The sequence below is a fragment of the Macaca nemestrina genome, chromosome 7 (genome assembly GCF_043159975.1).
Source record: "Macaca nemestrina isolate mMacNem1 chromosome 7, mMacNem.hap1, whole genome shotgun sequence".
Classification (NCBI taxonomy): Eukaryota; Metazoa; Chordata; class Mammalia; order Primates; family Cercopithecidae; genus Macaca; species Macaca nemestrina.
The window spans coordinates 61755448-61782002 of NC_092131.1; the positions used below are offsets into that span (position 1 = coordinate 61755448).

General features: G+C 34.0%; 1 long non-coding RNA gene across 1 annotated transcript in view; it reads right to left on the reverse strand.

Annotated features, from left to right (window-relative positions):
- Positions 1-4947: 4947 nt before the first annotated feature.
- LOC105481884 (uncharacterized) overlaps positions 4948-26555 on the reverse strand; it is a 34978-nt gene continuing 13370 nt past the window's right edge. The window contains exons 2-3 of the long non-coding RNA XR_987241.2: positions 17537-17636; positions 4948-5043 (exon numbers count right to left, since the gene is read on the reverse strand). This is a non-coding gene — a long non-coding RNA (uncharacterized lncRNA). The remainder of the gene's footprint in view (positions 5044-17536; positions 17637-26555) is intronic.

The following is a 26555-nucleotide window of genomic DNA, read 5'->3' on the forward strand; positions in this document are numbered from 1 at the left end:
TTCTACTTCTTTCCACTTGAAGAAAAACATGGTACTTTTTTTTCCTTTCACATACTTTTCCTCGTTTAGTAGTTTTAAACCACTGAAGTCTTGACACAAGCAGTTGAAACTTCACAAACTGAATTTAATTAATCCTTTTTTGCTGAAACAGAGTAGTGTTTAAACTTTGTTCATACCTTTTCAATTGGTCTTATCAAACCTATGGGGTTTTAAAAGACTTGGGTAGCAGATAGCTTAACAGGAAAGAAAAAATAAAAGCTACCACCACATCTTTAGGAAATATAACCTCAATATAATCCCTTCCACAATCACTTCGGTCACCATTTAGTAAGTGAAGTCTATTTTTGTCAAATAATGTAAGGTGCCATTTATTAATTAGTATCTATAATTTTTCTTCAGTGAAACAATATGTATGCAATATCTGAACAACTTGTGTTTAGAAAATATTTTTTTTCGCTCCTATTTTTAGAAATCTTCCAGCTACTGGTTAAAGAAAAAAGTCTGGTATGAATCCATAATAATCAGTTCTCGTTAGATTAGAATTTATATCTTCATAGGGCCTCATCAAATTTTGCCTGTAAACATGGTTGTGGTACAATTCTAAGCAGCAAGTAAAATGTCTAGTAATCATTCCCTTCCAAATAGCTGAGGCCAGCATGTTTAACCACCAGTGATTTGTAAACCTGTCACCCATTTTCTTCTTTATAATCAATAAGTACATATCTACTCAAGAGTTTGCTTTGGATTTATCTGAATTGACCAAGCACTCATCTTGTTAGTCAACAAGTATTGAGAATAATTTTGAGCATATTTATGATCTTCAGACTAGCACATAAACTCTGACATAGGGAATTTTAACCACATCCTTATAGCTTTTACTTTTACCAATAAATATCCACATGCACACAATAAAGTTACAATAAGTAGCTAAAGAATTACATTAATGTAAGTGATATGAAATGAAATACCCCTAAGCTAACTGATCCAAAATAATATTGAAAAGTGTTTTTACTCATCAATACCTGATGCAGAGAAAGACCAAAACACTGAGACCTAGAAATTATTAGAAAAAAAATAAATTCAAGATGTGGTTAAAGTTTTTAAATTTTAGCTAATATTAACAACGAGAGTCAATAATCTGAGGAGCTATGTAATAACTATCACAGTTACTTTTTTAAATTTTAAATGCTTACCCAACAAATAGTGTTTTCAGTCTCCAAATAATATACAACCACATGAATACCATTGAATTTAGTCCCTTTCTATGATAGAACAGTTATGGAAGATCTGGCTACCCATTTCTGATCAACCTCAGAAGTACCAAGTATTCTAAGCAGTGGTACTCAGAACTGGCTACTTCAGAATTATCAGAATTGCCTGTGAATGCCCAGATGTCTGTATGCATACACACACACACACACACACACACACACACACACACACACATTCCAGAGGGCCATTCTCAGTGATTCTGATCAGTACAGGTAGGGTGATGGAAAACTAAATATTTTTTATAAGGTCTCCAGATATGTTAGATATACATCCAAATCTAGAAATTACTAATCTGGAGCACATCGTATTTCTCAGACAATTTTGTATATTTTTATATTATATTACTCAGTGCAGAATTTACAATTTCAGTTCCAAAAGTAAGAAACAGAAGACATGGTATTTAGATATGTAATCACAGATGTTAGAATTAAAGTCTAGATGTGTTATGTTCAGAATAGTCTCATGTAATTAATTACCATTGATTAAGCACTTTTCATGTAGACACCTATATATTACTTAAATGCAATTATTCACAACAAGAAGAAATAGGCCCCATTTACCATAATTTCATACAGACACACAAAAAAATGATGCTACAAAATGATATACCACTTGGTGCTGGACCTACATATAGCAACCAGGACACATTCCAAAATAAATAGATATTTAAAAACAGAAAGAGAATGAGATTTATAGGATAAAGCCATTTATACTTATATTAAACAGAAACATGGAATAGCGATATATATTTTCAGTTCTGCACTTAAATGTACATATATTTGATAGATATTGACTAAATCCATACGAGTAGAAAAGGCATGAACAAAGGGATAGGAAACAAAGTAAAAATAAGAATTAAAAATGAATGTAAAAGGGTACTTATACAAATCAATATAATAGCATTTCATGAAATAGAGTAGAATAATTTAATTCTGTGAACCTGAGTTTAAAATGTTAGAAAACAGTATCCATGATATGAAAATGTGAAGGCTTTATTTCTCATACCATAAGACTTGTAGACACTGGGTCTACTGGTTTTATTGCTTTAGTGCAATAAGTACCATAGCATACACTATGTGAATTTAAAAAAGAATGGAATGTAACTTTTAAGCTGTCATCAAGAGTTCCAGTCAGAGTAGGAACCATCTTTATTTAGAAAATATCTTGATAGGCCACATTAAGTGAGAACTGTGTATCTCAACAACCTGATATGGAAACAGACAGTGAATCTAAAGATAGCTAATTGACTCTACCTAACAGCAAGAAATGTATAATTCTCCTAAGAGAATAAGAACCAAGGTTGGAAGTCTGAGATAGGAGCAGAGAAGTGAGAGAGGGAGAGTGGAACATGGCCAGATACAAAGGAATCTGCAGGGCTCCTGTGGTAAATGTGGTCAGGGAGAAATTGTCAGTGGTGGGGTACCCAAAAAACAATAAGGAACTTTAATATTTTAAGTTTGAGGTGCTTCACTATAAACTCTACCTCAGGAAAATTCTGTGGCAAATGAAACCTAATGGTGGTATTTCTAAAATAAAGAAATTTGGCTGACTTTTAGCACAGGGCAGAAAAGTTCTGCAAATGGAACTAATTCCAAAAGAGAAGGGCTAGGGAAAAAGGTAGTTAGGAGAAATATTAATATGTCCCCTGTCCTTCACTTCCTCACACATGCCTAATCCCCCACATCCAACAATCCCTGGAGAGATTCCAGGACTGTTCATGTGAAAATTACAAGAAGGGACAAAACTTTCTAAATCCATAATAATGTAAAATTTATAAAACTTTTAAATATATATTATCACATGTGATCCTTATGCAGTTACAGATTGGAATATTAAAATTCAGATGGGATAAATCGCCATGCAATTTATGGCATAACTCGGAAGGTAGAAATGACATCTAAACTATGTAACTAAAACAAGTTTTCTAGCTTTCAGACCAGTGTGCTTTTAGCTAATTTTCTCCAAATATTATTGGTGAAGAAATGTATACCAACTTCAAAATATAAGTTGAGATATCCCATTTTAAATGCAAGCATGCAAACTAGCTCTTTAAAATATTATTTTGGATACAAGCTAGATTTTTTTCTCTCATTTGTGAACATGTTTTATGCGTTTTTTGTTCCTTCTTATTTCAGTAATAATATTCTTAAGTAGAGTCCAAAATAGCCCTGCTTCTAAAATAGGCTCTGCTAAAGTCACAACACAGCACAGACCCAATAAGCATTGACTTTCTATGACACTAATATAAAAATACTCCTAAGAAGCCAAGTTGAATAAATACATGGAACGACAAGGACTATATCTGTGTGTTAAATCTATATTCAGTGGCAAAATTAGTGAAAACGCCTGGCAAGTATTTGTCAAAGCCATAAAACAGACTTATCACATTAATTAAATCTAAGTTTGGCTATATCACAGGCCAGTTTGATCAAAATAGTTGCTTAGTTCTCTAATAGATACAATCTTAGTGGTAGTTAGTCATGTCAAATGCTAACGTACCTAATATACCTCAATACCTTATTACCTATGTCCATCAAGAGCCTGAAATTTAAATTCTGAAAGACATCGTATTCTTCAACAAAATATACAGACTTTTTGTTAGGAGACAGCATGAGAACTGGATGACATCTAGTGGCAGCTTTTGAAACAACAGCTGTGAGTCCCAAAGAGTCAATTACTGCCTTGTTTTAAATGCAATTCTCTATAGGTGAGTTTGGGCTGCTTATTTACAACTCCTCCTCTTTTTTAAAAAATAACTATTACTTCAATTATAGATTTATGATATATGAGAGTCAAATTCTGTTTTTCTACAACTTTGGCCATATGGAAGGTCAGTTCCATATCTCAATATGTGTAGTTTGTTGTTTTTCCAAACACTTTCCTTTTGATCACTGTCTTTAAATACATCCCTTCTTTATACACAGCACAGAAAAATCGTATTTCTCATCTAGTAAAATCAGTTTTTTTAACATTCAAATGTGTTGAAAATTATTTTAAAGGTACAATATTAAAACAAATCTTTTGTTTCACTTTAGTACAAGCCATTGTATTTAAACAAAAAAGAATCTCACCTTTATTATTTTAGCTCTCATTAAGTCAGTCAACACATTTGTGAACAAAGTGAGATGCATGAAGAAAGACTAAGTGATAAACATAAAAAATAAGAAATATAAACAACAGCTGATGTTTATTGTGATCATGTCATTTATCAGGCAAGTGTGACAGGTGATTTACCTATATAATTTCATTTAATCCACACAGAATCTCTGTACTGTCCATATCTGCATCTCCTGATGAGAAAACTGAGGCTTAGAAAGTTAGGCACTTGTCTAGGGTTAGATGGCTCAGAAAAGGTAAAGAATTGTCTGACTCTAAAGCCTAATTTGTGACTACTATGTTATAACAGTGAACATGTAGTTTCAAATCCAATTTAACTCACTCATTATTTCCTTAATATAGTCAACAATATTTATCAAGTGCTTAGTATGTGACAATAACCCTTCTATACGCACAGATATCCTTTCATATGCTCATGTGATTTAAGTACCTTGCGACCAGTGACAAAATGACATATATTTTTTCAGAGCGACCTTGACACTATTTATTAAAAACCCTAATAAGTACTCCAAAAGTACTCCTACAATTCTAAAAATACTCGCTTTCACTTACCTGGTTCTTCTATGCAATATCTTCACAAGTGTCCATCATGCATTTGGTGTTTTGGCACTGCATATTTTTTTTTTCCACGGAGCTCTGTTCAAAGTAGGTTTTCTACAAGGAAAAGTTAATGATAATTCAAGTCAATGCATATGTATGTGTTTGAGCTGATGAAGATTAAAAGACAATCAGCAATCATAGAAGACAGACTTTTTAAACAAACTGATGACATCTTTATCATTCTTTGACAGTATATCTCATTACTTATTAGAAAAGGGGGTTTACAAGATTAATACATGCAAGAAAAAGACATATTGAAACTACTTTTTATGGGCACTTATTTCAACAACTAATTAGGTCTTGAATGAAAGTTATTTCTTTTAACTTGCTAAATATTTTTCCTTACTGGGGTTAAGAATTCCAGTTAACAACTCTATTTATAGCTGATAGAAAGTGTTCAAAGGGCTGTATCAGCTTGCCCCACACTCTATGTTATTCTGTGGGATAAATCACCATGAGTAAAGTCGTGCAATCTTAAAATGATCTATCACAACTGAAAATCAATATATCAAGCAGATAAAATAGTCTAGGATAATTCACTTGCCAAGCAATAAATTACACATGCATATCAATGCCACATGTAATGCAATGCCTCATAAAAAATAAGCTTAAAATTCTTAAAATATATGATTAATGAAACTAGCATAGCCTGAAAAATATATATTACACTGCTTACACTAACCAATATATTATACTCAGAGTTTTATGCTTCTGAGAAATGGCATTTACATACACAGTATCAACAGTGAAGATAAATCGGGATTTCTTGCACTGAAGTCCAATTATTTGGGTGGTGATTCATGTTTCACTTTTTTAAATGGTGATTTATACTAATGTATTTCTCATAAAATATTTAATACTGCCTACGATTGTTGCCAAAACTATGTTCTAACCACTTCTATCAGGATACCCACAGTAATGCTTCCCAATGCAATAGTAAATTTGTGAACGTGCATATTTTACAAAAAGGTGACAAAATTTCAAATATAGAAAATATTTGTGCTACAAATATTAACCTCCTCCTCGGCCTACCCATCTGCTGCAGATATCCACAATTCATTATGTATGGAATGCAGAGAATTCACTGGTTTAATGTTATCTGAGCTATGTTCCACTTGACAGTCTCAACTGATCACTGTATTCATGAATGTAACCAAAAACATTTTTTGGAAGAATTATTTTCATTAGAGAGTACAGACAACGTTGACCGTCACCTGAGGCCCATCCTCCTAGAAAACATATACGGTTAATAAATCCCCCAACTTGTTTGTGTTCCAGAGATCAGTTTTCTGCAAAGAATCAACCTTCCCCAGATGAGTTAGATAAAAGTCAAGCATGCCCCCTTGTTTACCTACACCAAGGCCAGATACAGACTCTCCAAGTTCTCATTATCTGTCTCATAAACAAACTGCTTGTCCTCACTCACCACTATGGACAAATGCTTGCTAATTTGAATTGACCAAACGTTAGTCACGCTTCTCTGCTTCCCTGAAATCCCTAAACTTTTATCTGTCCTTGAGTTTAAGCAAGCACTGGAGTGCCGAACAACCTCCTTTTAATGGCCCCTTTGGGGAATTAGCTACTGCCAAAGAAGACATTTATTTCTTTTGCTCCACTGTCCTATCATGCCACTTACTCACCCCACTTCCAACATCTGGTTATTTCCAGCCTTGTTTGTTTTTCCCTGTAAAAGAAGAGCCCCTTCTACCTGAACTTTGAAACACTTATAGATCTTTTGGAAAGAAGTGTTCTCCTCATGGCAATAGTCGCTTCCCACTATCTCAATAATCTTTTAGAAGAAAGTGTCTCCTTGCCTAAGTCTGAATTTTTTTTTATTTGATAGCATCAAAAATATTGAGAATAAACTATTGCGAGTTAGTGCTGAATATGTTTCTCTTTAAGCTCCGTTCCATGAGGACATTGCATTTTTAATAACAGTTCTATTGAGATACATTTCACATACTATAAAGTTCACCCTTTTAAAGTATACAATTCAAAGGTTTTTAGTATGTTCACAGCTTTATGCAACTATCACCACTAGGATATTGCATTTTGAACAATGAACCAGTACGGTAGTTAGTATTTTATTTGTCCTTAAAAATATTGAATGAAAAAATGTGTGTAAATACAATCTCTACATTTTCACTTTTCTTGACATTGAAATATATACCACAGACATATTTATGAATATAATATCAATGCTTCCTTTTTATTATTTTTGAACTTGCATTTAAGAAATAGTTTAATTTTATTAATTCACTGATATGGTTTGGCTATGTCCCCACCCAAATCTCATCTTGAATTGTAGTTCCCATAATCCCCACATGTCACAGGAGGGACCTGGTGGGAGGTAATTGAATCATGGAGGAAATTATCCCCATGCTGCTGTTCCTATGATAATGAGTGAGTTCTCACAAGATCTGATGATTTTATGAGGTGTTTTCTGCCTTTTGCTTGGCACTTCTCCTTCCTGCCATTATGTGAAAAAGGATGTGTTTGCTTCCCCTCCTGCCATGATTCTAAGTTTCCTGAGGCCCCTCCAGCCATGCAGAACCATGAGTCAATTAAACCTCTTCCCTTCATAAATTACTCAGTCTTGGGTAGTGCTTTATAGCTGCATAAGAATGGAGTAATACATTCATCATCCTACAAATATTAATTAAAATATCTTACACTTCAGGTACTTTGCAAAACTATTCTATCTTTTTTAAAGGAAAATATACTATGCTGTGACATTCTATAAGCAGGTCAACCTGATCTAGTGGAGGTATGGGTAGGGGTGGGAAACTGGTTAGATAAGGCTTACCCAAAAAATAATTTAATCAACCCAAGTTAACTTAGTAAGTCCCAGGGTAAATTGGTGAGTGATGTGGTAATATAAGTAATGGTCTGTTTTCTTGTATAGGAAATGGCAAATGTCCATGGGCTAGAATTTCATGGATGATAGGTCTGAGTCAGAGACAGCTACTCCATACTCAGACTAAAGATAGGTGGGGTCCTATCAGGCAGGCCTGCAGCATGTCATGTATTTGGGGATACATCTCAAGAACAAAGGGAAACCATGGATCAGTTTCATTCAGGGCTGAGACAAGATGAGATTTGCATTTTAAACAAATCACTCTGGTTTTAGTGCTGAGAAGAGATCGGAGGGGGGCAAAAATGGTGACAAGAAGTATACACATGGCTAAAATTTCAGTCTGGTGATCTGGATCACAAATAGTTTTTATCCTAACTGTATAGTGTTCTGGTTATTTAAGAATCTCATCAGTGGTATGCAGTATCACAATATGACATTCCCAGATTTTGGTTTTGGCAATCCAAATTTGAAAGGCACTATATTCGCCTGTTGGAAGAAAAGCCTTTCCCAGAGCTCCTGTGGGTTGGCAGAATTTGGCAAGTTCTGTGGCAGACCATCTGTGCAAAAATTCTCCGATTTCTCTAGCACATTTTGCTCTGTAGCTCTGTTCAGAATAGCCTCAAAATGTTTTCTTTATTTCATTCAGTTTCAAGCAGAAGAAAAATATTTAAGAGCTTCTTTAAATGGCTTATGCTCAGTTAATTTTTATTTTTGCTCTTTTATGCTTATCAGTTTGATACCTGAAATTGGTGGTACTACTTATCGATATCTGTCAAGCATATAATTTTAAAACTTCAACTTCTTCCCAGGTTTCTCTCATAAACAATTAAATACATAATTATATGTTAGGCCTTCTCTATTTCTTTCTTGCCCTTTCTATAGGCCTCTTTTTGTTTGAAATACAGCAAGCCAGGTATATTTTATATTTACTCAGCATAAATACTTATCTGAATTTTTACAATGCATCATCATAGACAGATATTCAACATAGTTTCCTAAAAATAATGTAGTGAAGATATTGTGAATAAGAAGGTAGAGCTGCAAAGCTATGTTTCTCAGTGTAAAGAAATAACAGATAAGAATTTCTAAATGGATGCCAAGTTCAAGATTTTTTTTTACGAAACAAGTATTTGTTATTCAGCTCAAGATTTTCCAAAGTAAAAGTAAAAACTATGTTTTGTATGTTCTTTTCAAATTTGGAATTCATAATTTAGGACTTAAATTATAAATACAATTCAGTTTTCAAATTTAGAATATAACTATATTTCTAGTTGTTTCAAGAATAAATTATATTTATAAATATCTAAAAATGTTCATAAAGTAAGTTTAATTGCTACCATGTAAATACTGTCTCAAAATTTCAATGAAAGAAAACAAAGATGGCAGATTGGATCTTAAAGAAAATCAGTTTAATGGTTAAGCCTTTTGGTTGATACATTGCAAACAGAAGAGTAGAAAAAAAGGAGAGGATAGAACCTTCCAGAAAGTTGTGGTTGTGTGAGGAAAAGACATACACTGTCATAGCTATAACTAGGAAGGGAAGGAGAGAGCAAATTTAGAAACAAGGGTTTGGAAGGAAAAGATAAGGCGAGAACAACAACAACAAAAATGGCTGCAGCAGCTATGGTATAAAGAAATTTTGGTGGAAGTTTGTCATTTAAAGAATTTTTTTTACAAAGTCCTGCACTGTGTTCTTGTTCGAATTTATTTATGTCTGTTCTTTTGAGAGAAAGAGAAAGAGTGTGTGTTGGGGACAAGGGGAAGGTATTACATAAAGTCTTAAGACTGACTCTTAGGAAAGCCAAGTTGTTCTTGGGCTACATTTCTATTACAGAAGGCTAAATTTAAGAAATGTGAAAATTAGCAGAGGTAAGTTTTTTAAAAATACACCCTTAAGGTTTGAATTGCGAAGAAATAAATAAGTCGTTATCAAGATAAACCTAGGGAGTGGTTTGAGTCAAAGCCTGTGCACTCAAGCAGACCACAGTTAGAAACATTGCTCTCCCAATTAGGGTGCAGTGATCTTGATCAACGATCAGATGATGAGTTTTGGCATCTACAAAATGGGAATGATAAAATAATAAAACCAGATTCATAAGGACTAAACTGAATAATAGGTATAAAATTCCCACTACAGTAGTTAGAAGATAGTAATTTCTCAATAAATAGTGGTTCTTATTATTTTCATTAACTTTCCAAAAAAGAATCAAAATGTTAATGAAACATATGCTGTTTTGGGGACATTATATCATCTGGTAACATAATTTTGTCAAAAGTAACAAAGTTTATGTACTCAAGTATTTATGCCAAGAAATAGGTATCAGTCAATGCATTCGTACAGTTTTAAGAGCCAAGACACTTCATATTATAAAAATAGATATATTTCTATAGGACTATGTAAAATATATATTTTTAGATGTGAGTTTATATATAGGTCAAGGTCCATACACAAAGACATACACACAGACACACATACATACACAGAGTTTAATAAATAGGCATATGCTATTTAAAAACAGCCATGATACATAAATCACCACTCAATCCCCCTATTCCACCCCACACGTTTATTCCTTCACTTTGAATAATATTGTCTACTTCTTTACAATGAGATATAACTATCTTTAAATCTTTCCATGTTCTTCACAACTCATTTCTGATCAGAACCCTTCCTTCGTTTCAGTTTAGGGGCAAATTTTGCAAAGTCAGTCCTTTATTTTATAGTAGTTCTCTCCTTATTCTTAATTCCCCATTCTGCCACTTGCAGGGAAATTTGCTCAATTTACTTTCTCACTCTTCACATATTTCATCTCATGAGTGGTGGGAGGACAATTAGTTTTGCATTTCTTTCCTGAAGTAATTTAAATTAAAAACATTTTCTAATTTGAAAAATATACTCTTGATTCTCTTGTTCACATGAAAACATCCTGTTGAACAAGTGCTACTTAATCTGTGAAGATTCTGTGATTCCATTTGAAGAAGTTAGAAGCTATGTCCTCTGTGCTTCCAAAATATTGTGTGCATACATTCACTATGATCTCTCTCTGCACACCAAATTCAGGTATTTTATTAATAGACTGTGTCCTGAAGCATTTCATATCATCTACCATCCTCCATCTACCTTATGTCTACCCTGGCCTCATGCTCCATCCCAAGTGTATGGGGTCTCAACCTCCCCTTCATTTGAGATTAGATGATATTTCCACAGAAACGATCTATTCTTCCTTGTGTAATTGTTCTTGGATGTCTGTGTGTGTTTTCTCCCATTCCACTGACCAGAATTCCTTGGCAATTCGAGCCCTATATTTTATCCTCGACCACATAGAAGAAAATTAGACAATTATGGCCATTAACAAAGTGTATTTTAATGCTGAGTATTTGTGTGGGTGCATTTTTTTTTCTTTCCAAGATATGAGCTCTTTGAGGCCATTACAATTTTTAGCAAATTTAGACTCAGTTCCAAATCCTATTGCTTTTCTTGTCTTTCTATTCTCTCTTCTGAGATAATATCGTCTATGTTTATGGCTTTAATTATCTTCTATATACAGATGACTCACAAATTATATTTCTAACTCAGGCTTCCTTTGTAAACACTATACACACATATCTAACCAAGAAGTAAACCTCTTCTCTGGGATGTTTCTAGATATCACCTCTGAGATACATCTTAAACCTAACTTCACCAAAACTGAACTTATGAACATTCTCCATATATATCTAAATACTTTCTTATACCTATTTCTCTCTTAGTATCTACTATTTTAATTCATGGCATTGTGATTCTGCTAGCTAGGTAAACCAGACCCTTCAAGGTCATACTTTACCCCCATATGCGTCCATGACCAAGTTCTATTGACTTTACTTCCTAAAGATATCTCAAATATGTTCTCTTGTCTACCTGCTACACAAGTATCTTAAAGAAATGACAATTTTCTTTCCTTGGGATTTCTTTCTAACTTTTGTGACCACATCTACTCTAGCCTCCTATTAATAACTTCTCCAGAATTATCTTGCTGCCAAGATTATCTTTTCAAAGCAAAAATCTAATTCATCTTTTTGCTTAAAACATTTCAATGACTGTTACTTTTATTTGAAAAAAATTAAATCATGGGTTGTACATCCATATTTATTCCTGTGCAGTTCACAATTGCCAAGATATGGAATCAGCCTAAGTGCTCATCTACAGATGGATAAATAAAGAAGATGCATCACATACACACACACACACACACACACACACACACACACACACACACAGTGGAATACTATTTATCTATAAAAGAGAATGAGTCCTGTCATTTGCATAACATGCATAAGCTTGCAGAACATTATTTTAAGTGAAATTATTCAGGCACAGAAAGACAAACACTGCACTATCTCACCCATATGTGATACCTAAGAGTTGATTTAGTGGAAATAGAGAGTAGAATATTGGTTACCAGATACTGGGGAGGAGTGAGTGGTGGAGAAGGGGGTTGCTGGTAGATCTTGGTCAATGAGTGGAAATTACAGTCAGACAGGAAGCATAAGTTTTGGTGTTCCATTACACAGTAGGGTGATTATGGCTAATAACAATGTAGTGTGTATTTCAGGCTAGCTAGAAGATTTTTGAATGTTGTCACCACAAATAAGTGATCAATATTTAAAGTGATAGATATGATAATTAACCCCATTTGACCATTATAATATGTATAATGCATTGAAATGGCACACTGTACCTCATAAATAAATATAATTATTATGCATCAATTACAAAAATTGAGTCAAAACTTCATTTTTGTCCTATAGTTTTAGAATGGTCTACCTCATTCCTCTCCAGGCACACTGGCCTTCTTTCTCTCATCTTACTTGCTCTGTGCCTAAAAGTCTTCACCTTTGCACATGATGTTCCCCTTGCCTGGAGCACTCCACCTTGTTCCTAACACAGCTGGTTTTCCTAGTCTATTATTAGTTATCCTTTGTAGTTTTGCTTTTGTATCATATGCTCTGAAAACATCCTGACGTCTTTGATGAGGTCAGATCCGTCTTTTATATTCTCTTATTGTCCTATGTATCTCTTCTCTGTAGCACTTTTTGCAATTGTCTAGTTACATTTTCCGTAACTTTTCCCCTTGCCATTATTTTTCCAAGCACAATTTCATACACATAGTAGGTGCTTAATATATGTTTTTCAATGGACGAATGACGAGGGAATCAACATATCTAATTCGTATTTGTAGTCCCAATGCTTTCTAGATTGCTGTGGATATGGTAGGTTCAAACACTACTTAGAGAGAGGGATAAAAATAAAAAGAAGCATTTCTCTCACAAAAATACTCACTCTTAAAAAGCTTAATTATGACATATTTGACTTGCTGAACTGAAAATTAATAAAACAGACATATTAAAAACAATTTTAACTTGTCCTAAAATAGTAGAATTTAAAATCTTAGAATAATAAGATTTTGTGTTTCCCACCCAGTACTTTTTTTAAATCTGAAAGTTAAAATCTAGATCAACTATCAACTCATTTATGAAATCTACTGATTCCTTTAGAGAGACCTGGATGCTATTTCCTCTGTGCTTCTGCTTATGTCATTAAATCACCTACATTCAACATCATAAAGCTATATTTAACAGTTGCAGAAAGACAGGATGAACCAAGAAGTACACTGATTAATCTTTATTAACCAAAAAACCAAAGAACAAAAGTAAGATGCCATCAGAAATCAAAGACTCTAAACAGTTTCAGCTACTCCGCTGTGGATTCATTTATTCAATTGCTACACAAAAGATTTTATCCTCATCTGTTACATAAGATCTCTAATATTTCTGAGCTACCAATATTAAGCATTCTTCATTGTTTTATAAAAAAAGAGAACATAGGATCAGAAAAAAATAGAACGGTGTCTATTAATTTACTATTACATGGAGGTTTGCCACATGGGCAATTTTATGTATTATGATATTCTATATGATGAAGACATTTATTCAAAATTCTCAGCTGAGTAACTGATAAACTTTAACCATCCTGTACAAAAATACACACCTACATACTAATATACTCTGTTGTTAAAGAGATGGTACTAAATTAAGCTTTATTAATTAACTGCTAGGCATGACCTCAAGATCTTTTTTCAGGTTTATTGAAAAGTAATTTAATTCATTAAAAACTCATATATCTTATAGTCATGAATTGTGTTGATTTGGGTTAGTTAACTTAGTCTATTTTTGAAAATACATAGTAAGACATCAGTGGCATTTACTTTGCCTCACCTGGAAATTGACTTAAGGCACAACCTACTGGTTTTCAGTGAATCAGAAGTAATTGCTTGCTAAATGAGCTTTAGAGCAATGCTATGTCTTGATTAACCATTCTTTTTCATCTTTTGTAAAATTGCTCATTAATCAATATGCTCCTAAAGAATTTTGCATTCAATACAATGCAATCATACTTGTTTTAATACAATCATCTGAATTTTAATTCAGTAATTTACTTGAAGTAGTCTTAAATTATTTACAGTAAAGAACTATAAACATGTTTTCTAGAAAGTTCCTAAAGTTCTCTAGAAGAAAATGTGATATTATCAGCATATTTCCTAATACAGGTATTACTTTGCAAACAGAATGTAGGTTTCAAAAATGCAGTGTGAAGAAAATACTCTTTGAGAGTAAACTCTCAAGCATATCTTGTAGCTGTGATTTTGTTCAGGTCTATATAAAGAATTTATCAGATGGTTTTTGTCTTTAAAAAATTTACTTATCTCGGGCCCAGCGCGGTGGCTCAAGCCTGTAATCCCAGCACTTTGGGAGGCCTAGACGGGCGGATCACGAGGTCAGCAGATCGAGACCATCCTGGCTAACACGGTGAAACCCCGTCTCCACTAAAAAATACAAAAACTAGCTGGGCGAGGTGGCGGGCGCCTGTAGTCCCAGCTACTCGGGAGGCTGAGGCGGGAGAGTGGCGTAAACCCGGGAGGCGGAGTTTGCAGTGAGCTGAGATCCGGCCACTGCACTCCAGCCTGGGCGACAGAGCAAGACTCCGTCTCAAAAAAAAAAAAAAAAAAAAAAAAAAAAAAAAAAAAAAAATTACTTATCTCTTGAGGGTAATTAAAACCCAGAGTTATGTTCTACTTTCTCAGAAAGAACAATATAACTATTGGTTGACTATAATGGATGTAAAGCAAAGGTATAAAAATAACCACCAAGACTATTAGCAAAATTCATAGCAAAAAATTCTTAATCAACATTATGAGTTGACTGGCAAATTTTACATGTAGTTTTATCAGGAATATTTGAAATTTTAATTCTTCTAATATGTGATGACATTCTATTCTGGAGTGGAATTATATTTACATATAGGTAAAACTTCTTAAAATTTCTGAAAATATGAGTTTTAAATAATTTTCAAGCATCTTTTGTTTTTTTACATTTACATTTATGTAAAATTAGGCGTGTGCTCAGAAAAAGAGTTCCCTAACCACAGAATTGAAACATTTGGGGAAGAAATGTAAGATGTAGCCAGTTTTCTATGTGCTAGTCATTATGCCAACAGTGATATGGCTAATAGTTGCTTTCACTCTCCTTTTCTGGTGTACTTTCTTTTAGGATTTTGCAAATTTTTCTTTACTCAGTCTTAGTCACTCTTCTGTTCATGCCAGAGAGTCAGAAATTTTCACCTTGTTTTCAAATCCCCAGAATATATTCTTAACATTTATAAAATTATTTTTGTTATAACCTCCTTTTGTCAAGTATTATAGTGTCAAATACAGTTGGCTGAGGTTTCATACATTACTGTTAGAAGTCCCATGTCACAAAAATTCACACCAAATATCCTAAAATATGGAAAAGACTCACATTTTAATTTAATAATTTTTCCCTTATGTAAGTTAAAAGGACTTAGTTTAGTGCAATCATCCAATGGTAAATTGCATTTTTTTATTTTTACAACAACTATTTTGTCTAATAAAATAAACATCTATATTTTAAGTATATATAATGCAGTATACTAATATTATAAAATAAAAGTTTGATTTAAATTATATGGTCTGACTTTTAAATTATTATCAGTCAAGTGACTTACAAAAACACTCATTTGGAAATATATAAAATATACAATTAATTTACAAAGTAGTATTGAAGATATTTAAAAATCTATCCCTTGGAAACAATCTCATATACACAAACATACCCTAGTACTATAAATCACAGTGTTATCAAATTAGAATAATACAAGCAAGTTTCTTTTCCAGACTTTTTCTTTTTTGATTTAGGAGATTTGTATTTTTCCCTCTCTTTGGGGGTGTCTAGCTATAGCTTTTAGGTAAAAATAGAGTCCTGGTGACCATGGGTTTTTGGCATACAGCAATTACTCAATGAATGTTTTTTAACTTAATAACTGAACATACTAATGGATGAATAATCTTGCTTAAATGATTTTTACATAGTCTCCTTGCTTTTAGGCTTTCCTCACCTCCAAGCCATTATGTGAACACTGCTAAATCAATCACCCTTGTGAGATTTCATATGAAGTTTTCTCAGAAAAACTTTCTTAGTTCTATAAACCCATAATTTATGGATTCTGATATGACTTTCTGTGTTCTCAATAAAATGAACTCAGGTTTTCATTCCATATGTATCTTTTGCCTTTCTCCTACAATAACCTTTGAGCCACACAAACTTATCTACTCACGACCTCTCAAACTTTTTCAGATTGTTTTCTTCTCTATCTCCATGCTTTTACACATAACCTTCCATACCCTAATCATCGTTTAAAGAACTGTTGAGATTCTTAATCCTCAGTAAAAGTTCTGACAACTACAGCCAAGGCTGTATTCAGAAGCATTGATTAGAAATTGTTGCCTGTGTCTTGTGATTTGGAAGTCATCAGTAGAAGGACCTACATCTACACAAACCACCCAACCACCAAGCCCTCATCATAAAGGGTAGAGCTGGACTGTTACATATTCAGCTATCCCCCTCCAATAACAACATTGTTACCCAATTTATCAGAAGTCTTGCCTGCTCTGACTCCAAAATACATTCCTTCCATCCATGTCTCCACCTTTACTGCTGCTTCTTATGATTGTTTGCCACCATTTCTTGCATGGACAACTGCAACAAGTCTCCTTACTTCCACTCTGGTGCTCATATATTCCCCATTCCTCACTCCTACGCCCCCAACTCCACAAATCCATTCTCCACATGTCAGACCTATGATTTAAATAGATACAAATCTCTTAGGTTTAAATATAAACTCCCCAACCTCTAGAGCCATTTAGACTCCAAAGATTTCCCAACATATTTAGAATAAAAAATGAGACACCATGGATATAAATGTCTACATGAACTGTACCCTGACTATCCTCTAATCTCATTTTCCATCTTTCTCTTCTTGTTTCCTATGTTGTTAGATGAGCTGCTTACTGTTCATAGAATATGACAACTCAGATCCACCTTGAGGAATTTGCATTTTATTTTATTTGCCCTGTAAATTTAAATTTACATCCTCAGATCATCATGTGGCTGATTCACTTCTGTCTTTCAGATACCAGTTCTGATATTAGTTTCTCAAAGAATCCTTCCTCATGCAATATCCATTAACACAGTCACCACAGTCATTCTCTTACATTCTCTATTTTGGAGCATTTATTACTACTGAAATAATACTATGTTGTTCATTCATGTACTACTTTTTTTTTTCCTACTTACCTTGACTAGAATGCGAGCTCAAAGAGAACCAAAACACTGTTGACATCTCCAGTATCCAGGATCTTGTTCATTTCTGCATCTCCAATATCTAGAACAGTGCCTGTCAGAAAACAGTGGGCAATCAAAAAATGCTTTTTGAGAAAATAAAGGAAAATAAAATAATAAATAAAAGAATTAAAATTACTCATGTGCAACCACTCTGGACACTCTTAAAGTTATGTTAATATTACAACCATCTATTTGAAACTCAGCTAAATACTGCCTTGTACTTGTTAAAATATTATTTTATTTTAAATTCCTTCATTCATTCGTCTGGTTAAAATTATTAAGTAGGCACTATGTACCCTAAAGGACACAACAGAAGACTCCACGAATTCATGACAAACATCCCGGAAATGAGATGGAGGAGACTCCAGCCCAGGTTGAGGTGGCGAGAGCAGCTAGGAAAGGATTCCCTGAGGACAAAATATTCAAATGGAGACCTTAAAGGATGATCAGGAAGCAACAAATCAGGAATCAGAGTGAGGGAGGTAGAAGACTATGTTCATTAAATTCTTTATCTTCCTAATTACCCAGGAATGTTCTTCAAACCAGAACTAGAATTTAAATAAAGTAAAAACATCACACAGGCAGTGAACAGTGGCTATTATATTTCGTCTTCTACCTCTTACAGGGCCAGAGTGCCGAGGGGTAATGCAGAGGGAGAGAACAGGAAAATAATATTTATTAATGCCTATTAAGTGCCAATTTAAGCCAACAGTTTTTACATGAATAACATTATTTTGCTGTCTCAACAGCCCTGTTGCAAAGGTTCCTAAATAATTGAACATCCTAAATTGTACATATGGCTGAGGTTCTAAGTAGGTCTAATTTTGACTCCCTCAAATCCATGTTCTTTTCTAATATATTGTCTGACTAGGTCAGTGGCTCTCAATCCTGGCTGCATATTAGAATCAGGAAGCTGAGCCCCTCCGGACTAATAACGTCAAAATGTCTGGGCATGGAACCCAGGCTTCAGTAGTAGTTAAAGTTCCTCAGGTGATTCTGACATGCAGCCAAGTTTGGGAATCACTGGTGAAAACAAGGACAGAGCACCAGCCAGTTTAATTGATTTATTTTGGTTATCTCATCCATATTTCTGCTTTCAAGCAGGATATCACTTAAACCACAATAGGCAAAAAAGAAACCTTTTGGCATGGCCTCTTTAAGGCATTAATCCTGAAAAGTCAACTGTGAAGGTTGAAACAGCATAACTAAATAATTAAGCTACTTTTTTCTCTCAACACACCAGGTTCAGTGTCTGTTTTAATAATTCCTAGCTCCACCAGCATATGCTATCAGATTTAATTCTCTGTGGTCTGGCACTACATATTTTTAGTAACCTTAGCTTTAGAAAGAACAGAAGGAAGTTAACACCATTTACATAACTACAGGAACATGATTTATTTAAGTTTGCAAAAAAAATCACAAGAGAATTCATGAAACTTAAAAATTCATTTTCTTTTAACTGCTACAACAAACATCAGTTGGCACTTAACAGAAATGCTGTTGTATATATTATTATTAGATAAGTCATTCACAGCTTAATATAAAAGGAATTTACACTGCTTGTAGCCATTATTCTCAAATGAGACAATATCTTCCCATTGCCCTAGGCTATAAAACATTTTTCTATCTCAAAGATAACATTGTGATCTTTGTCTTACACTTGTCATGAAATTCATCACTGTAAGCATTAGACTTTGTAAATAAGTGCCTAATTTGAATGTCCTTTTAGATCCTTGAGGTAAAGCAATGAGTCATATCTTAGAAAAGTATTTTATACCAATCAATAGATATCTTGATCTTTGGTTCATCATATTAGTTCATATGACTAATAACTACTTAGCGAAAGATCACTGAAAATTAAAACCATATGATGTCATTACGTGACCCTCTAACCCAATGATTCCTCTTTCCGCTGTATTATACACATATTCATTAATCACAAACTTGATTCATTATTGGGAATAATTAGAATACAGATAGACTAGAGTTTACTTTTTTCTTCAAAAAAATTGGTTTCTTTGGAAGTCACTATTGCATATCAGATTGTGGAGTGAACAGTACAGACAGAGAAACAAGATAAAAAAATGTAATTGTAATTTTATTAAGCTAATGACATGGTTATTTTATTTTAGGAATAAAATAACACAGTAATGACAAAGAGTTGATTTAATCTCTTCATTAGGAAAGTCCTGATATTTACTGGAAATACCTTATTGGCTACTAGCTTAATTTATATGTAGCAAAATGTAACAAAAGTATATTTGTTTTAAAAAGGATTATCCCAATGTAGACTTTTTTTCCAAATATTAACTATATTTTACCCTTCATAACTTAATCTGAATCTATGTTTTTAAAAATATTTATTTTATAAATAATTTAGCAGTATAAAACAAATATAATAATATCTTCAAGGTTAATCTCAAATCATATTTTTGAGATCATCAAAATTACACTGACTTTAGCCATTTTATATCACACTATCAGATGTTGGCAAAAGAAAATTCTCCTGACTTGTCCCTTAATATTTTAAGTTATCTGTGGTTAACCAAGATTTGTCCAAGAAGTGACAGGTCAAATTTTCTCATGATATGTTGAAAATGGGGAGCTGCTACATTTGATCTGTACACTGTGACACCAACTCAAACATGAGGTAGGGCCAAATTGATGCCTTCTGTCTCACCCTACAAAGAGAGTCAGCATGTGGTCTAGAATTTATTTTATGCTGATGACAAACAGTCTACATTTACTTTTTGTAGTCAATTTCATAATATAATAGGATTAACTGTGCACATCCCTTGTTATTCAGCAATATTTGCTCATTCACTTCTATAACACCATTGTTATGTTGGTGTTTTCAAGCTTTTTTTTCTTATCTTTTCCTATTACATTTATTGGCATATAGCCAGTAATATTTGTTATATTTGCGTGTGTGCTCCTTACATGAAGTTTTCTCTGAATTATATTACCTACTTTAATATGGGCTTCCTTTTTAAGTAGTTTACTATTTTCAATTTCTTCTGAATTTAGAATATATTCTCAAATAATATGAAATAGAATATATTTGAAATAAGAATTTCTTCTTGATTATACTGTTCTTTATGTTTGCATTTGTGACATAATAAGAAATATATATTTGGTCTGCCTCTCACCCCATTTCCTGGCACACAGTGTCTAAAATTCTTGAAATGCTCAAATGTAAAAAGTATATTTTTGTATCCTAATGAGATACCCAGTGGCGCTGAGCTATTGGATAGCTTTCAGATGAGAGCAGGTTGCCAAGGAAACGAACCTCGTGATTAGAGGGTAAGAACTTTCATTTTTGCTTATTTATTTTCTTTGAGACAGAGTTTCACTCTGTACCTTAGGCTGGAGTGCAATGGTGTGATCTCAACCCACTGCAACCTCCGCTTCCCAGGTTCAAGTGATTCTCCTGCCTCAGCCTCCCAAGTAGCTGGGATTACAGATGCCCACCACCACACCCAGCTAATTTTTGTATTTGTAGTAGAAACGGGGTTTTGCTAAGTTGGCCAGGCTGGTCTTGAACTCCTGACCTCAGGTGATCCACCGGCCTCAGCCTCCCAAAGTGCTGGGACTACAGGAGTGAGCCACCATGCCCAGCCGAGGGTAAGAACTTACAACCCTAATCCTGGACCTTCTCTGGAGGGGTCTGAAGGTTGACTAGGTTACCAGCAGTCAATGATTTTATTAATCATGCCTACATAAGGAAACCTCTTAGAAACCCAGAAGAGTAGCATTTGGAGAGCTTCCAGTTTACTGAACACCTGGAGGTGCTGGGATGATAGTAGACCAGTTAAGGACAGGGAAGCTCCCTGCCCATTTCCACATACCTTGCCCTATGTATATCTTTATCTGGTTATTGATCTGTACCCTTTATATTGTTTTTTATAATAAGCCAGTACATGCTTTTACCTGATTTCTGTGAGCCATTCTAGCAAATAATCAAACCCAAGAAGATGGTTTGATTTATAGCCAGTTGATCAGAAGCACAGGTTGCAACTTAGACTTGCAATTGGCATCTGAAGTAAAGATCATCTTTTGAGACTGAGTTATTAACCTGTAGGATCTGACACTGTCTCTAGGATATTATTAGGATTGAGTTAAACTGCTGAACACCTAGTTGGTATCCACTGAGAACTGGAGAATTGCTTGGCGTGGGAAAAAACCCACATATTTGGTGACCAGAAGTGAAGTGGTGGTGTGAGTGTTGACTGAGACTATAGAGAAAAATGGTTTTTCCTCATGCACACAAAGATGTTTCACCTTCTGCTGTAGAGAATCACAAAACATTGAAGCATCTGAGCAGAGAAATAATACAACCAGCTCTTTCTGGCAGCAATGCAGAAGGAACATTGGATTAGAGTAGGGTTCTAATGAAATGATACAGATGAAAGAACTAAACATAAAGCTGTGAGATGAAGAGAAGACGATGGAAATTATAGATATCCAGGAAATAGAATTTTCAAGATTTAATTATCAAGGGAGATGGGGATAGGATTCTTGGGGAAGTGAGAAAGTCTATCATGCCACCCAAGTTTTTAGCTTGAGTGATTGACTGATATTTCCAAAACTTGAGATAGGAAATGAGAAAGGTGGATTAGGCTAGAGGGAAAGATGATGAGTTTTTCAACACAGTGAAAAAAAGATATTATTGTATGTCCAGGTGAGCTGCTTCCATGGTTTGGCAACTTATGAAGCTAATTTAATGAAGGACATGGTTGATGGTGTCAAATGTTTCAAGAAAGCCAAATAAGATGAGACCTCAAAAGACATACACAGATTTCGCAGTTAAGTGGTCATCAATAACTTTGTTGGCGTCTTTTTGGTGAGGCCAGAAGCGTTACCATGCTAGTTTAAGAAGGAATCAAAGATGCTAAAATTAATATAATTACAGGACACTTATATTTTGATATTGTGCTTTTAAAGGGAAGGAATCTAAAGCACATTCAAAAGCAGGGAGAAAGCTGATAGAGAGTTCTTTATGTTTATTTTTAATAGGAGAAAGTTGAACACATTTCAGTCTAGAAGAAGTAAATCAGGATGGTGGAAATATTAAAGATAAAGTAGAGTGATAAAAATTGTTTTGCTAAGACTCAGCAGATTTTGGAGGATCAAACATAGAAATTTTCAGTAACACCGTTATCTAAGAATGCAGGAAAGGATGTGAGGATAAATGCAGATAATAGTACTTGGAGGAGTAAAAGGAGTTTGTACTAGCTAGTCTTAAAATTCTTAAAGACTTTAGTCAATTATTTTGTCTTGGTTTTATTTTATGAAGCATTTTGTTTATACAACATGGTATCTAATTACACACATTAAAAAATTAATGTAACTAAAAATATTTATATTTGTACAAATGTGCTGTAATGTGTATTAGTTTTCCACAGTTAGCATTCGAGACAGTTACATTTCAAGTATATTCTTCAAACTATCTAATTTACATAGGACATTTAGTAACCGTTACATGGTCACTGGCTCAAGAAAAGATGCAAATCTTATTGAATTAAAGGTCAATTTTACATTTGTTTATTTGTTTTTTACCATTAGTCTTTTTTGGAGTGACAAATTGTAAAATAAATGCTGATGTATACATGAAGATAGTTCCTACTTTAGCAGACTCATGACTGTATGTGTGTGTGTGTGTATGTGTGTGTGTGTGTGTGTGTGTGTATACAGCCATGAGTCACTTAATGACAGGGATTCAATCTGCAAAATGCATCATTAGGTGATTTCACCATTTTATGAATGTCATAGTGGGTACTCACACAAACCTAGAAGGACTAGGCTACCACAAACCGAGGATGTGTGGTATAGCATATTGTTTGTAGGCTACAAACCTATATAGCATATTACTGTACTAAATACTGTAGGCAATTGTAGGAATAGGTGTATCTAAGCATATCCAAACATAGAAAAGGTACAATAAAAATAGGATATAAAATATTAAAAATGGTATACTTTTATAGGGCATTTACCATGAATAGAGTTTGCAAGACTAGACATTGCTCTGTCTGAGTCAGTGAGTAAGAGAGGTAAGTGAATGTAAAGGCGCGGGACATTACTGTACACCACATAGACTTTATAAATGCTATACACTTAGGCAATACTCAATTTACACAAATGTTTTTGGCTATAAAATATTAACCTTAGCTTACTGTAACTTTTTTACTTCATAAACTTAAAAAATTTTTCTCAACTATTTGGCTCCTTTGTAATAACAGTTTAAAATCCAAACACATGTACAGCAGTATAAAATATTTTTTCTTTATATTTTTATTCTATAAGATTTTATCCATTGATTTATTTATTTACATTTTCAATGACTGGCAGTGGAGTAGGTTTGTTTACACCAGCATCGCCACAGACAGGTGAGTAATGTTTTGTACTATGACATTATGACAGCTACAATGTCATAACATTATGATTTTCTAACTCTATTATCATCTTTTGGGATCACCTTCCTGTATGCAGTCCATTGTTGACTAAAATGTGTTTATGCAGGGCATGACTGTGTGTGTGTGTGTGTATATACATACTATATAATATGTATTATTACAATGTTTATTTTATATACTACATATTACTAATGCTAACTATTAATATTGCTACTAATATATTATCAATAATATATAATATATAACATACTATATACTATATAATAACATAGTACATGTAATATATGATATAATGTAACTAAAAATATGTATGTTTGTACAAATGTGCTGTAATGTGTATTAGTTTTCCTAATATTTTCTAACTCCATTATTATGACAGATATCAAAACAGAACCATCATAAAACTCTCCACAGATTTAGCATGTAAAAGAGATTAGGAATATGAGAGAATTATTTTGAGATTTTGTCCCTCTAAGAAAAAGCAAACTACTATCATCTTGCCTCCCCCTACCCCTCTCTATGTTCGAGTCAGCCAGGGCCAACTTATCCAGCAGGCACAAAAAGTACAATATCTAGACCCAGAATATTTTAGAGGCCTATAAAAATGTTTTAATATCTTTAAAAATCAAGAGAAAAAACTAAACTTTTAGATTAAAAAATGTTTTAATACATAATATCAATGAATTTGTCTTTATACCAATGCAGTTGTAAAATATAATTTCTAACATTTCCTTATGGAAGGAGGGGCCCATGAAGCCAAAGTGGTTATACTTCATGAAAGTCATAATGTGGCCCTTAAGTCATGGGAGAGCAGTGTTTTAGTTTAGGTTCTTCTGAAAAAAAGTTATATGGTAATCTTATGAGGTCGTACAGACTATACCTCTCAGAAGGCACTTGAAGGACAGGTGACTATATGAAGATTATAATTTCTACTTGAGCAGACTCCTTTGGTTGGCTGTGTCATTTCTTCTTGACCCAGCTATGAGTTTATCTGTAACAATGATGGACAGTTTTGTGCCATATCACAGAGACACTAGCAAATATTTCATCTCAGGCAGATGCCATATTTCATACTTTTTCTCTTTCTGACTCAGCATTCTCAAGCACAGTACCTGCTTAGTGCAAGTATACTCATTGTTTAAAGGTACAGAAAGTTAGTTATAGTTGTTTAATAAATGTGCTTTTTGCTGCTGTTGTTTAGAGTGCTCTATAAATATCAATTAGATAAGGTTAGTAATAGTACCATTCAAATCTATATATGTACAGATATACAGTGTACTCGATTTGTCAATTATTAGAATAGGAGTGGTAAAATCTTCAACTGGCCAAAAATTATTTACAAAGGCTAATGTCAAGAAGAATATTTTCTAGGTTGCCCCCAGGATTTTTATAGTTTGAGATCTCACATTTAAATCTTCAATCTGTTTTGAGTTAATCTTTATATATAGTGAAATGTAGGGGTCAGTCCAGCTTGTCTTCTGCTTATGGCTAGCCAGTTATCCCAGCACCACTTACTGAGTAGGAAGTCCTTTCCCCATTTCTCCTTTTTTGACAGCCCTGTGGACTATCAGATGCTTGTAGGTGTGCAGCTTTATTTTTGAGTTTTCTATCCTGTTCTATTGGTCTATACGTCTGTTTTGTACCAGTACCAAGCTGTTCTGGTAACTGTGGCTTTATAGTATAGTTTGCATTCAGGTAGTGTGATGCCTCTGAATTTGTTCCTTTTGTTTAGGATTGTTTTAGCTGTTCCTGCTCTTTTGGGGTTCCATATGAATTTTAGACTAGGCCTTTTTCTTTTTTTTTTTTTTTTTTTTTTTTTTTTTGAGACAGAGTCTCGCTGTGTCGCCCAGGCTGGAGTGCAGTGGCCGGATCTCAGCTCACTGCAAGCTCTGCCTCCCGGGTTTTTACGCCATTCTCCTGCCTCAGCCTCCCGAGTAGCCGGGACTACAGGCGCCCGCCACCTCGCCCGGCTAGTTTTTTGTATTTTTTAGTAGAGACGGGGTTTCACCGTGTTAGCCAGGATGGTCTCGAACTCCTGACCTCGTGATCCGCCCGTCTCGGCCTCCCAAAGTGCTGGGATTACAGGCTTGAGCCACCGCGCCCGGCCGACTAGGCCTTTTTCTAATACCATGAAGAATAATGTCAACAGTTCGATGGGAATAGCACTGAATTTGTAAATTGCTTTGAAGAGTATGGTCATTTTTATAATATTGATTCTTTCATTCCATGAGCGTGGAATGTTTTTCCATTTATTTTTTTCATATCTGACTTCTTTCAGCAGTGTTTTGTAGTTCTCCTTGTAGAGATCTTTCACCTCCTTGCTTAGCTGTATTCCTAGGTATTTAATTTTCTTTGTGGTTATTGTAAGTGGGATTGTGTTATTGATTTCATGCTCAACTCAGATGTTGTTGCTGTATAGAAATGCTATTGATTTTTGTGCATTGACTTTGGTATCCTGAAACTTTATTAAAGTTGTTTATCAATTATAGGAGCCTTCTGACAGTCTTTAGGATTTTCTAAGCATAGAATCGTATCAGGAGTGAGGAGATACGTTTGAC